The sequence below is a fragment of the Taudactylus pleione genome, unplaced genomic scaffold, assembly GCF_031769625.1.
Source record: "Taudactylus pleione unplaced genomic scaffold, aTauple2 ptg000734l, whole genome shotgun sequence".
In the NCBI taxonomy this organism is placed as follows: Eukaryota; Metazoa; Chordata; class Amphibia; order Anura; family Myobatrachidae; genus Taudactylus; species Taudactylus pleione.
This window is the reverse complement of record NW_028285136.1, coordinates 1698282-1713678: the sequence shown is the minus strand read 5'-3', so window position 1 is coordinate 1713678 and position 15397 is coordinate 1698282. Positions and strand designations below refer to the sequence as shown.

Below are 15397 nucleotides of genomic sequence, written 5' to 3'. Positions count from 1 at the left end.
ATCAGTTGGCTGCCAGCCATCGGGGAGAGAGGAGGGGGCCCTGCACGGGAAGTGCACACGGGCCCCCTCCTCTCTTAAGACGCCCCTGATCACAGACTTGATCTTAGGAGAAAAAAATGATGTTTTAGGCGAGAAAAGGGCAGCCCCAGCTGGGTGTAGGTGTCGGGAACGCGTGATACTGGCACACAAAAGCAACGTACGGCTCTTCAGTTCTGCAGGAAGAGAACAATACGTTTATTGCACGTCCTTATTCACTAAGTTATGTACCACCAGTCCCCTGATATTCCCTCCACTGCTACACCACAGAAATGGTAATGCTGAAAAATATTCTTCTTTTTCTGGCCTTGCTAAAAATATCTCCATTTGTAAATTTCCTAATTTCATACCCAGCTGAGCAAAGAACGCAGCAGTAATTGTAATGATGTGAGTGGAAAAATAAAACTGTCATTAGATTCCAGCGGCGCCCCAATGTTTAATAGCCCTATAATAAAAACACTTCTACGTTTGGATATTTGGGTTTGTACATTTCAAAACAAGAGAGCGATCCATCGGGAGGACATACAAGTCGCAAAGATGGCGGCTCCTATGGCAGCGCGCAGCTCTAGGAGTCGCTTTCCCTCGTTATATTTCTGCGCTGCGGACCACAGCCAGGGGGTAACAAGGCATTAGTGGCAGAGAGCAGGGTAATGATGTCCTAATGCCACCCTACGCTGTCTTTCTGCACCGTGGTGCCATATTGAAGGACGCTGCAATCACGCAATGCGCTGCACTGGAGGCTGACTAGGATAAATGGAGGAAACACGTCTGGTACAGTCATTAAGGATGACTTTTCATAATCAGATAGGACAACAAACAGACACTGCTTCTTGTGCACAGAAAACATTTCTGAATTAATTTTAAATTTGAGCCAGAAATTAGTGGAAGACGAATGCTCCAACAGCCACATGACGGATTTCACAGGAACAAAAAGCCCTGTATAAGACAGTGGTGTCAAACTCAGGCCCTCCAGCTGCACTGGGACTACACATCCCAGCATGCAGTGCCACAGTTTTGCTATTAAGGCATGCTAAAACTGTGGCAGGGCATGCTGGGATATGTAGTCCCCCAAAAGTTGAAGGGGCCGAGTTTGACACCACTGGTATAGAAGATAAATAAACAGCCAACGTTGTCCACCTCTGTCAGCTTCTCCTGCGTCCTCAGACCATATGGATCATGATTGGACTGGTCGGAGCACAGAAGGACTCACAACCACCCCGCAAACATCCATATGCGGTTATGTATTGGGGATGAAGTCATAATCCCGGCGTGCAGGATGCCGACGCTTAGAATGCTGACGCCAGAATCCTGACACCTGTCGGAATCCCGGCACCGGGCATCCCGACGGTAAGTAGTAGGGTTAGGCACTAGGGGGAGGGGGTTAGGTTTAGGCATTGGGAGAGAAATTAGGCTTAGGCAGTGGGGAGGGAGGGTTAGAGAGAGGTGTAGGGTTAGGATACTGACCGACAGGTGTCGGTATCCTAACCCTGTTGGGGTGCCAACATCGGCATTCTGACCACCGGGATCCTGCGCGCAGGCATCCCGTACCCAATGCGTTCGGCAACCGGGATACCGAAGGTAAGTAGCAGGGTTGGGGGGAGGATTAGGTTTAGGGCGCAGGGTTGGGGGGAGGTTAGGTTCAGGCACTAGGGGGGAGGGTTAGGGTAGGAAGAGGGGGAGGGTTAGCATATTGACCAATAAGTGTCGGTATGTTAACCCTGTCGGGATCCCGAGCGCTAGGATGCCGAATGTCTGTATTTCATACCGATCCCCGCCTTGATTATACTGTACGTTCTGAAAGTCATTGTTTTTCCATCAGCACATGTGCATGGTAAAGTGAAAAGCCGGATGGCCATCAACGTGCAGACTCCATTGTGTTATATATAGTCCCACTTATTTATCCCACCCCCCCAAACTTAGGGGTCTATTTACTAAGCAGTATTAGGAGACAAGGTGAAATGAGATAAGGTACCAAACAATCAGCTCCCAACTGTCATTTTTCAAACACAGCCTGTGAGATGACAGTTAGGAGCTGATTGGCTGGCACCTTATCTCACACTGCTTAGTAAATAGACCCCATAGAAGGAAGACCAGCTGCAGCTTGCTGAGGACGCCAGTTACCTGCCTGCTGTCAGTTTGCTGCGCACAGACTGAACTTTGCTGATTTAATATCTCCCCTTTCCAGGGCTCTGCAATATACCTCGCACCTTTCCCGAGCACCAGAAGAAAGTGCGCAGCCAGCAATAAGACAGGATAGCTCTCAAGGTTCCAGAGCAGAAGGCAGATTTAACTCTCGGTGCTCTGACTGCTCATCCGCCTGATAACCTGGACGCAGCAAGCCTGGCTGTTCCCGAAGGGCCATGAAAAGCTGCTGGACTCTCACGTTAAACACCGACTGCTGTAATAAATATAACAGCACAGGCCAAGCGCTGAGACTACGAGACGCTGCTGTGCTGCGTGCCTGGAAGGGGTTAAAGCACCAGCACTCTGTATTATCTTGCACGGTAATGACCCCACTCCTGATACAACTGCTGCATTGGATTTCAGCCCTGCACTCCTGTGAGACTGCCTCCCCTGGTCTCATCTTGCTGCGGTGGGGGGGTGTCTGACATAAGCAGGAAATGCGGAGAGTTTAATTATTAAATGTGCATACTGCTTAAACCAGCTCGCAAATTAAACGGCCACTCTGTAATTCCCAGGAGCGGTTCCGCTGAGCGCAGCGAAAAGAAAAAAGCGAAGGGAGAGATCCATGGGAGGATAGCGGCAGTGGAGGAAGGCCCAATACGCTACAGGTCTGGAGCAATTCGCTATCCATTAAACACACATTAAAAGATGTGGGACAGATAACTGTACAGACAGACAGATAACTCTACAGTTCCGCATACTGGAAAGACAGCCCCTATAAGCAGCAGTGAAGACAGACATCTGATAGGGGGGCTTGTAGCCAGTAAGGGACTGATGCTGGCTGGAATGCCCATTGGCCGTAGATTCTCCTGCTTTGCAGGCACGGACCATGCATATTGGCAGAGTTGTACGCAATTACTCCTCGTCATCATCAGTTTGCCTACATGACTTCATCCCATTACATCCCAGCAATCCCTACTGAGCTGCAAGTGGGACTGTGCCTGAAAGACGTATGACCCTGCCATCACCCATCCTGCGTACCATTGGTTCTGGAACACACGCAGCTCAAAAACATACAAGACACAAAACAGGAGTAAATTCAACTCTGCATCAGGACCAACAGTGTGTACACTATAGATACATATACACTATAACGATGTGTACACTATAGATACATATACACTATAATTGTGTGTACTGTACACTATAGATACATATACACTATAACGGTGTGTACACTATAGATACATATACACTAGAATGGTGTGTACTGTACACTATAGATATATATACACTATAACGATGTGTACACTATAGATACATATACACTATAACGGTGTATACACTATAGATACATATACACTATAACGGTGTGTACTGTACACTAAAGATATATATACACTATAACGATGTGTACACTATAGATACATATACACTATAACGGTGTGTACACTCTAGATACATATACACTATAACAGTGTGTACACTATAGATACATATACACTATAATGGTGTGTACTGTATACTATAGCTACATATACACTATAACGGTGTGTACACTATTGATACATATACACTATAATGGTGTGTACTGTATACTATAGATACATATACACTATAACAGTGTGTACTGTACACTATATACATATACACTATAACGGTGTGTACTGTACACTAGATACACATACACTATAACGTTGTGTACACTATAGATACATATACACTATAATGGTGTGTACTGTACACTATAGATACATATACACTATAACGGTGTGTACACTATAGATACATATACACTATAATGGTGTGTACTGTATACTATAGATACATATACACTATAATGGTGTGTACTGTACACTATAGATACATATACACTATAACGGTGTGTACACTATAGATACATATACACTATAATGGTGTGTACTGTATACTATAGATACATATACACTATAACGGTGTGTACACTATTGATACATATACACTATAACGGTGTGTACTGTACACTGTAGATACATATACACTATAAAGGTGTGTACAATATAGATACATATACACTATAACAGTGTACACTATAGATACATATACACTATAACAGTGTGTACTGTACACTACATACATATACACTATAACGGTGTGTACTGTACACTATAGATATATACACTATAACGGTGTGTACACTATAGATATATATACACTATAATGATGTGTACTGTACACTAGATACATATACACTATAACGGTGTGTACACTATACATATACACTATAATGGTGTGTACTGTACACTATAGATACATATACACTAGAACGGTGTGTACACTATAGATACATATACACTAGAACGGTGTGTACTGTACACTATAGATACATATACACTATAACAGTGTGTACACTATAGATACATATACATTATAGCGATGTGTACACTTACACTATAGATACATATACACTATAGCGGTGTGTACACTATAGATACATATACACTAATGGTGTGTACTGTACACTATAGAATCATAGATACATATACACTATAACGGTGTGTACTGTACACTATAGATACATATACACTATAACAGTGTGTACACTATAGATACATATACACTATAACGGTGTGTACTGTACACTATAGATACATATACACTATAACAGTGTGTACTGTACACTATAGATACATATACACTATAAAGGTGTGTACACTATAGATACATATACACTATAACAGTGTACACTGTAGATACATATACACTATAACGGTGTGTACACTATAGATACATATACACTATAACGGTGTGTACTGTACACTGTAGATACATATACACTATAATGGTGTGTACACTATAGATACAAATACACTATAACAGTGTGTACACTATAGATACATATACACTACAACGGTGTGTACAATATAGATACATATACACTATAACGGTGTGTACTGTACACTATAGATACATATACACTATAACGGTGTGTACACTATAGATACATATACACTATAATGGTGTGTACTGTACACTATAGATAAATATACACTATAATGGTGTGTACACTATAGATACAAATACACTATAACAGTGTGTACACTATAGATATATATACACTACAATGGTGTGTACAATATAGATACATATACACTATAACGGTGTGTACTGTACAATATAGATACATATACACTATAACGGTGTGTAAACTATAGATACATATACACTATAACAGTGTACACTATAGATACATATACACTATAACAGTGTGTACTGTACACTACATACATATACACTATAACGGTGTGTACTGTACACTATAGATATATATACAGTGCACTATAACGGTGTGTACACTATAGATACATATACACTAGAACGGTGTGTACTGTACACTCTAGATACATATACACTATAACAGTGTGCACTGTACACTATAGGTACATATACATTATAACGGTGTGTACTGTACACTATAGATACATATACACTAGAACGGTGTGTACACTATAGATACATATACACTATAACGATGTGTACACTATAGGTACATATACACTGTAATGATGTGTACAGTATAGATACATATACACTATATAAAAGTGTGTACTGTACACTATAGATACATATACACTATAACAGTACGTATACACGACCGTTCAAAAGTTTGGGGTCACTTAGAAATTTCCTTATTTTTTTTAAAGAAAAGCACTGTTTTTTTTCAATGAAGATAACATTAAATGAATCAGAAATACACTCTATACATTGTTAATGTGGTAAATGACTATACTAGCTGCAAACGTCTGGTTTTTAAAGGAATATCTACATAGCTGTATTGAGGCCCATTTCCAGCAACCATCACTCCAGTGCAGAGCCATAACTAGACTTTTTGGTGCCAGAAAGAGCATTGGCGCCCCCCTCATTTTCCAAAGGGACATAATGCACCCAAAAACGGGCCATGGCTTCATGGGGAAAGGGAAGAGATAGGAGAGGCCAGGAGATGCTGGGGATGAAATAAGAGGAAGCTTCAATCAAGAATGATAATAAACAGATAATTGACAGGCCCAAACAGCGCCCCCTGACCTGTGGTGCCCTGTGCCATGGCACCGGCCGCACTACCCTAGCTACGGCCCTGCTCCAGTGTTCTAATGGTACATAGTGTTTGCTAAGCGCGTTAAGCTGGGCATCCACTATACAATTTTATGTCAGATATCTGTCCAATCTGGCTGGTTGGAATGAAAACCTGATAATGTATGGGAGCAAATGACAGTCGATGATATGGATTGAAACACTGAAAAAAGGACAAAAAAAAATGTTCAAATTGGCTAAAATTGTGTGTTTAAATCAATTTGTCTGAACAACCATTTTTGGCTATTTTCCAGTGTTTGTGAGCAAATGGACGATTGTCATTTGCTCCCATACATTACCAGGTTTTCAATCCAACCAGCCAGATTGGACAGTTATCTGACAGAAAATTGTATAGTGGATGCACAGCTTGAGAAGACTAATGGATGATTAGAAAACTCTTGAAAACCCTTGTGCAATTATGTTAGCACAGCTGAAAACGGGTGTGTTCATTAGAGAAGCTATAAAACTGACCTTCCTTTGAGCTAGTTGAGTATCTGGACCATCACATTTGTGGGTTCGATTATACTCTCCAAATGGCCAGAAAAAGAGAACTTTCATGTGAAACTCGACAGTCTATTCTTGTTCTTAGAAATGAAGGCTATTCCATGCGAGAAGTTGCCAAGAAACTGAACATTTCCTACAATGGTGTGTACTACTCCCATCAGAGAATAGCGCAAACTGGCTCTAACCAGAGTAGAAAGAGAAGTGGGAGGCCCCGGTGCACAACTGTGCAAGAAGACAAGTACATTAGAGTCTCTAGTTTGAGAAAAAGACGCCTCACAAGTCCTCAACTGGCAGCTGCATTAAATGGTACCCGCAAAACGCCAGTGTCAACGTCTACAGTGAAGAGGCGACTCCGGGATGCTGGCCTTCTAGGCAGAGTGGCCAAGAATAAGCCATATTTGAGACTGGCCAATAAAAGGAAAAGATTAATGTGGGCAAAAGAACACAGACATTGGACAGAGGAAGATTGGAAAAAAGTGTTATGGACAGACGAATCAAAGTTTGAGGTGTTTGGATCCCACAAAAGAACATTTGTGAGATGCAGAACAAGTGAAAAGATGCTGGAAGAGTGCCTGACGTCATCTGTCAAGCATGGTGGAGGTAATGTGATGGTCTGGGGCTGCTCTGGTGCTGGTAAAGTGGGAGATTTGTACAAGGTAAAATGGATTTTGAATAAGGACGGCTATCACTCCATTTTGCAATGCCATGCCATACCCTGTGGATGGCGCCTGATTGGAGCCAATTTCCACCTCCAATAGGACAATGATCCAAAGCACACTTCCAAATTATGCAAGAACTAGTGAGGGAAGAAGCAGGCAGCTGGTATTCTGTCTGTAATGGAGTGGACAGCACAGTCACCAGATCCCAACCCCATTGAGCTGTTGTGGGAGCAGCTTGACCGTATGGTACGCAAGAAGTGTCCATCAAGCCAATCCAACTTGTGGGAGGTGCTACAGGAAGCGTGGGGTGACATTTCTTCAGATTACCTCAACAAATTAACAGCTAGAAAGCAAAGTTTGAAGGACAAAATTATTTCAAATAAAAATCATTATTTCTAACCTTGCCAACGTCTTGACTATATGTTCTATTCATTTTGCAACTCATTTGATAAATAAAAGTTAGTTTTCATGTAAAACACTAAATTGTCTCGGTGACCCCAAACTTTTGAACGGTAGGGTCCATATACACTATAACGGTGTGTACTGTACACTATAGATACATATACACTATAACGGTGTGTACTGTACACTATAGATACATATACACTATAACAGTGTGTACACTATAGATACATATACACTATAACGGTGTGTACTGTACACTATAGATACATACACACTATAACGGTGTGTACACTATAGATACATATACACTATAACAGTGTGTACACTATAGTTACATATACACTATAAAGGTGTGTACTGTACACTATAGATACATATACACTATAACGGTGTGTACACTATAGATACATATACACTATAACAGTGTGTACACTATAGTTACATATACACTATAAAGGTGTGTACTGTACACTATAGATACATATACACTATAATGGTGTGTACTGTACACTATAGATACACACTATAACAGTGTGTACACTATAGTCTACAATATAATGGGTGTATACACTATAGATACATATACACTATAACAGTGTGTACACTATAGATACATATACACTATAACGGTGTGTACTGTACACTATAGATACATATACACTATAATGGTGTGTACTGTACACTATAGAAACATATACACTATAACGGTGTGTACTGTACACTATAGATACATATACACTATAACGGGGTGTACACTATAGAATAGATACATATACACTATAACTTTGTATACTATAGATACATATACACTATAACAGTGTGTACTGTACACTATAGAAACAAACACTAACGGTGTGTACTGTACACTATAGATACATATATGTTATAACGGTGTGTACTGTACACTATAGATACATAAACACTAACTGCGTGTACACTATAGATACATAAACACTAACAGTGTGTACACTATAAACACATATACACTATAACTGTGTACTGTACACTATAGATACATATACACTATAAATGTGTGTACACTATAGATACATATACATTATAACGGTGTCTACTGTACACTATAGATACATATACACTATAACGGTGTGTACGTTATAGATACATACAGGGGCGTATCTACAATGGGTGCAGGGTGTGCTGGGAACACGGGCCCCGCACCGCACACCCTGCACCCATAATATTACTTACCTCTCCGGAGTCCCACGTTGGCGCAGGGGTCCAGTGTTGTAAAACGACTGGAAAATGGCCACGGTGGCTATTTTCCCGTTGTTTGCGCATGCGCAGTACAGGGAAAATGGCTGCCGCGGCCATTTTCCCGGTGACCTGTGCATGCACTATAGACTCTGGTCACACTCTAGTGCCCAGAGTCTACAACTCCGGCGCTGACCGCGCACAGCTCAGTGAGCTGCCGGCAGCTGGGCGGAGACGAGGGGGCCTGTGTCGGAGACTGCACACGGGCCCCCTCCTCTCTAGAAAAGCCCCTGGATACATATACTGTACACTATAACGGTCTCAATGCATGCTTTGCAACTTCACCTTTTTATCCCTTCCTGCGGTCTCTTTGTTATCGAGTATTAGCTTAGCTTTCTCGACTGTTTGTGATGAAAATCATAGGGAGCCCGATATCTATTGCAGTGGCATAACTAGGGTATTTGGAGCCCAGGGCAAATTTGAAAAGGGAGGCCCCCCCCCCCCCCAACATCCCGATATGTGCGGGAAAAAATGGGCGTGGTCACTTAAAAATGGGGCGTGTCAACATGACACACCCCTTTATTTTCACGCTGAACATTCCTATCCATATGCACCTTAACCCCAGTAGTACCCCTTATACAGCACCCCCAGTATGCAGTTGTCTTCCCTCTTATGCAGGCCCATAGTAGTGCCCCTTATACAGTATCCCCAGTAGTGGTCCCCCTTATACAGCCCCCAATTAGTTCCCCTTACTCAGTGCCCCCAGTAGTTGTCCCCCCAAATGCAGTGCCCTATGTAGTGTTCCCCCTTATGCAGTGCCCCCAGTAGAAGTCAACACAATGCAGTGCACCCAGTAGTGGTATCCCCTTATGCAGTGCCCTTTATATAGTGCCCCCAGTAGTAGTCCCCACCCTATGCAGTGCCCTTTATATAGTGCCCCCAGTAGTAGTCCCCCCCTATGCAATGCCCTTTATATAGTGCCCCCAGCAGTAGTCCCCCCCCCATGCAGGTTTCCCAGTAGTGGTCCCCCTTATGCAGGCACCCAGTAGTGATCCCCCCTATCTAGTGTCCCCTGTAGTGGTCCCCGCAGTGCCCCTAGCAGTAAGCCCCTTATATAGTGCCCCCAGCAGTAGTCCCCCCCCTCCCATGCAGTGCCCCCAGTAGTGGTCCCCCTGATGCAGGCTCCCAGTAGTGACCCCCCCTATCCAGTGGTCCCTGTAGTGGTCCTTCCTGTTATTGCCCCCAGTTGTGGTCCCCCCAGTGCAGTGCCCCTAGTAGTAGGCCCCTTTTATAATGCCCCCAGCAGTAGTTCCCCCCCTCCCAAGTAGTGGTCCCCAGTTGAGGTTCCCCCTCTCGACTAAGTGCCCCCTGTAATAGCCCCCCCCAGTAGAGGTCCTCCCAATAATGGTGCCCCCAGTAATAGCCCACCCCAGTAGAGGTCCTCCTAATAATGGTGCCCCCAGTAGTAGCCCCCCCAGTAGAGGTCCTCCTAATAATGGTGCCCCCAGTAATAGCCCCCCCCAGTAGAGGTCCTCCCAATAATGGTGCCCCCAGTAATAGCCCCCCCAGTAGAGGTCCTCCTAATAATGGTGCCCCCAGTAGTAGCCACCCCCCCGTTGTGCCCCCACCCCAGTAGAGGTCCCCCCAGTGGTAGCCACCCCCGTTGTGCCCCCAGTAGTGCTGACAGGTTTTTAAAAATATATATATAAAAACATACTTACCTGAATCCACGCTGCTGCTCCTCCAGTCCGCTACGCCGCCGCCCGCCAGTCCTCCCGGGCTGGCGCGCTCAGCATAATTGGACAGACGTCATGACGTCTGTCCCATTACCCACTGCAGGAGCCGGTCGGAAGTCCGGCTCTTGCAGTGGGTGCTGCAGCAGTCAATGAGAGTCTATCTGACTCTCATTGGCTGCTGTTTAACACACGCATCGCCGCCAGCGCTGGCGGCGATGCGTGTATTATGCACAGCCTGAGCTCACCTCCTAGCGCTATTGGGCAAGCGCTCAGGGGGAGTGAACGGGCTCAGGTGTGCAGCGCTGATCGCACTCATTGCGGCCGGCGCTACACTGGTGGCTAACTAGGGCGGGCCGGACCGTGGCCGGCGGCGCCCCCCCACGCCGCCGGTCCCACGGCGCCCAGCGCTGCACCTGAAGTGTGCAATAGATCAGTGGCGTAACTAGGGCACCCCGCTTGCCCTGCCCTAGTTACGCCACTGATCTATTGCACACTTCAGGTGCAGCGCTGTACAACACTGCACAGGCCACACTAATGAGCACACATTTGTGATGCTGTAATCGAGTTTGTATCGCAGAGGTTCTCAAACTCAGGGCCTGATTCAGAGCCGGACGCTCTGACCAGAGCACTCGCTCTGAATCAGTGCCCTCCTACCTGAAAATGGAGCGGCCTCCTGGCCGCTCGCATAGCTGTGGGTGACCACCCACAGCATATGCGAGCGGCCAAAAAGATGGTCGCGATGGTCAAGACCATCGCGACCATCGGGCTTGCGACGAGACCCTGTGGTAGGGTCTCGGTGACCGCAAGCCCTGGAGTGATTTTGGCTCTATCAGAGACCAAAATCACTCCCACTGACATCACTAGTAATGTCAGTAGGGCCGCACCCAGACGGTAGGCGTTCCCATGGGAACACCTCCGTCTGGCAGCCACGCACCCGGCACGCCCACCAAAGGGGGCGTGCTGTCAGTCACCATCGACAGCACGCCCCCTTTGGTGCGAGACCCGGAGCGACAGCTTGGCTGTCACTGTCCGGGCCTCGCGCACGACGGAGCTCCCTCCGTCGTGCGCATGCGCATTGGGGTAACATCGACCCGCTTGCGAGCGTCCTGCGCTCGCGAGCGGGTCTGAATGTTCCCCTCAGTCCTCAGGACCCCACACAGTTCACGTTTTCCAGGTCACCCAGCAGATGCACAGGTGTATTCATTACTCACTGACACATTTTAAAAGTTCCACTGGTGGAGCTAATTATTTCACTCTGTGAGGAGACCTGGAAAACATGCACTGTTTGGGGTCCTGAGGACAGAGTTTGAGAACTTGTGTTGCATACAATAGTTTCTAGTACATGGTGAAAAGTAAGAATATTTCACAGTGAAGCCAGTACACTGTAACAGTGCAGAGATGAGATAGTAATATCTCCCATGTCGCCCGCTATCACTAACAAATGAGCAGAGCTGTGACATTGTGTGGGCCGCTTCCTAATTATGAATGGCTCCCATGTGGCCCCATTAAATTAGACTACAATCTATGACAAATCTACTAACACTGTAATGAGATGTGCCACATTACTTCATCATGTGCCCTCTCCCCGAAGAGGTGCAAAACCCAAATAATAGCTGGTGTCATATGTAATATTATTAATTACTCAGTTACATATGCTTGGTGAAGCTCAGAGGAGGAAATTAAAATAAAAATGGCCAGGCTGCAAGTGATAATTTGTAGACAGTCCTGAAGCCCAACGCGGAGGAATTAGTTGGTGCAAAAGTTCTCAGACAAGTCCTGAGGGGAAGTAGACAGAAATAACAACAGATCGACATCAGGAGAGGTCTCCGAAAACACGGGGGAGTAGTCATAAATGACTACATCTAATGACTACATCGGTTCTGGCCTGCTTTCGTACTTTATTATACTGCCCATAGCTAGCATCAAAACACAGGTGTAAGAAGACGAATCAGGGATGTATTCAAAGCCTAAAGCTGCATACAAACAACGATTTTTTGAACGATTATCGTTAAACGATATCGTTTAACGATAATCATTTTAACAAATCGTTCACTTTCTGATTCAAACGATGAACGACTAGCGTTCATGCACGTTCACGTTTGCAGCTTGTAGTTCAGTCAGACTTGTCAGGTGAACGATTTTCAGTAAGGGAATATGCAAGAATCGTTTGTAGTTCAAAAAAAATCGTTCATTACACTTTCAAAAATCTGACAGATAATCGTTCATAAAATCATTCATAAAATCGTTGGTAACAAAATCGTTGTGTGTGTAACAGTTAGTTAGGCTTCCCAATGGGCTCCAGTCAATAGATCTTCATTAGGGACAATTAGTTGACATGTATAAAAGGTTGACACACAAAAGGTCGACCTGGATGAAGATAGACCGATGCAAAAAAGGTCGAAAGGGTCAAAATGTTGTCAATAAAATGGTCGACACAAAAATGGTCGATTGCTTTTTTTTATATATATATTTTTTTAGGGTTTTAGTTAGGGACTTATTGGAAAAACAAAGGTGTAGCAGTATACAGTATAGTGCTGGAAATTTGGTGAGTTTTGATCAGGGATGTGCGGAAAAGGAAAACAGGGGAGGCAGCGCCTCACCTGCCATACACTTTTTACTCCAGAGTTTTGACTATAAAAATTATAAGGATAATACAAAGAAGATATTTATATTTTCTTAAAATTTTTCTTATCATTTTTATAGTCATAACTCTGGAGTATACCTATGTATGACCGCACATCACTGGGTTAGGGTTAGGCTCTAGGAGAGACAGTTAGGATTAGGCAACCACCCTGGTGGTTAGGGTTAGGCACCAAGGGGAGGGTTAGGATGAAGATTAGGGTTAGAAAAAAACAACATATGTCGACCATTTTTGTGTCGAACTTTTGACCCTGTTGACCTTTTGTACCCGTCTATCTTCATCAATGTCGACCTTTAGTGTGTAGACTTTTTGTCCTTGTCTACCATGTGCGGTCTATCTAGACATTGTCTATCTTTTTAATGTAGATCTGCTATACCAAACCCCTTCCCAATGCTATCTATCAGCAATGAAGCTCATTACTCCTCATTCTGCTTTAACCACTGAAATGCGTCACCTGTCGACCTGCCTGACCATGAAACGCGTTACCTTGTGTCCTGAACATTACATCGGACATCCAGCAATGCTGACCTAAGCAGATGGCAATTACGGATCTTAGTCGGCAGAATAATAGAGCAAATTCAGTAGTTGTCTTCTTTCACATTGACAGTGATGGGAACCAACAGGAGTGAAGTGCAAAGATTACGGCACTAAATCATCCAATTTAATACTTGTCATGTAAATTACACAGTCATGAAATGTTGGTCTGGAGCAATACAAAGGGGGTTAGCAAATGAGACATAGGAGAATCGATCAGATCAGCCGAATTCTTAAAAAAAGAAAAAATAACTGCTGGGTCAGAGGTCATGAGACGTCCTGAGGTAAAAATTTTATTTGCTGCCTTGAATCTTCATTATGAGGCGACTTACAAGAGATGCAGCCATCAGTCATTTCTGTGTGTCAGAACCAGTTCTCATCCCTCGCTAGATGCATCTCCTCTGTGCAATTCATCAGTATTTATTGAGATCATGTTGCGTTTAACCCTCACCTTGGCGTGCAAGACGCCGCTATGCATTGCTGGAACTAATCTCCGTTATATTCAACATAAATATCTGTAAATACTTAGGCCCTGATTCAGAGCCGGACGCTCTGACCAGAGCGCTCGCTCTGAATCAGGGCCCACCTCCATTAATATGGAGCGTCCTCCTGGACGCTCGTATAGCTGTGGGTCACCACCCACAGCATATATGAGCGTTCAGGATGATGGTCGCGATGGTCTTGACCATCGCGACCATCGAAACTGCGAGCAAAAGCCTGCGGTTGAGTTTTTCTACCGCAAGACCAGGAGTGATTTTGGCTCTATCAGAGCCAAAATCACTCCCACTGACATCACTAGTGATGTCAGTGGGGCCGGCTTCAGACGGTAGGCGTTCCCTTGGGAACGCCTCCGCCTGGCAGGCACGCCCCCGGCACGCCCACCAAAGGGGGCGTGCTGTCAGTCAACATCGACAGCACGCCCCCTTTGATGAGACACTCCGAGCGAAGGAAAGTCCTTCGCTCGTCGCGTCTCGCGCATGCGCACGACGGAGCTCCCTCCGTCGTGCGCATGCGCAGTGCAGACCATCGACCCACTTGCGAGCGGACAGCCGCTCGCGAGTGGGTCTGAATGAGGGCCTTATTATGTATATTTTACCAAACTCTGATGGTGTCAGCCCAGCAGCAAATTAAAGTGCTGAATCATCGGCTCCCAAATTTCTTTATAACTCTTAGGAATTAGAAGCAGCTGCGTCTTATAACGCTGCCGGGCCTTTTCATCCATGCAACCCAATGGGGCGCCCATCGTCTTTGCGTTTGGTGTGTCAGATGCACCATCGAAACTTGCACCTGTTCTATATTAGGTGCGGATCCTCAGTGTTAGAATGGCCTCCTGTGTGAGGGGCTGAGAGCCTATTTAAGTAGCCATTTTCAGTGACACTCCCATAGGACACGACATTTCTGTATGTCTTTTTTAGCCACCCCCGTTACCTCCCGGTCAC

The 15397-nt window shown here is 44.7% G+C and overlaps 1 protein-coding gene across 4 annotated transcripts in view; it reads right to left on the bottom strand.

Annotated features, from left to right (window-relative positions):
* Positions 1-15397, bottom strand: part of NTM (neurotrimin) — a 916745-nt gene that overhangs the window by 740664 nt on the left and 160684 nt on the right. The gene's annotated exons all lie outside the window — the stretch shown is intronic.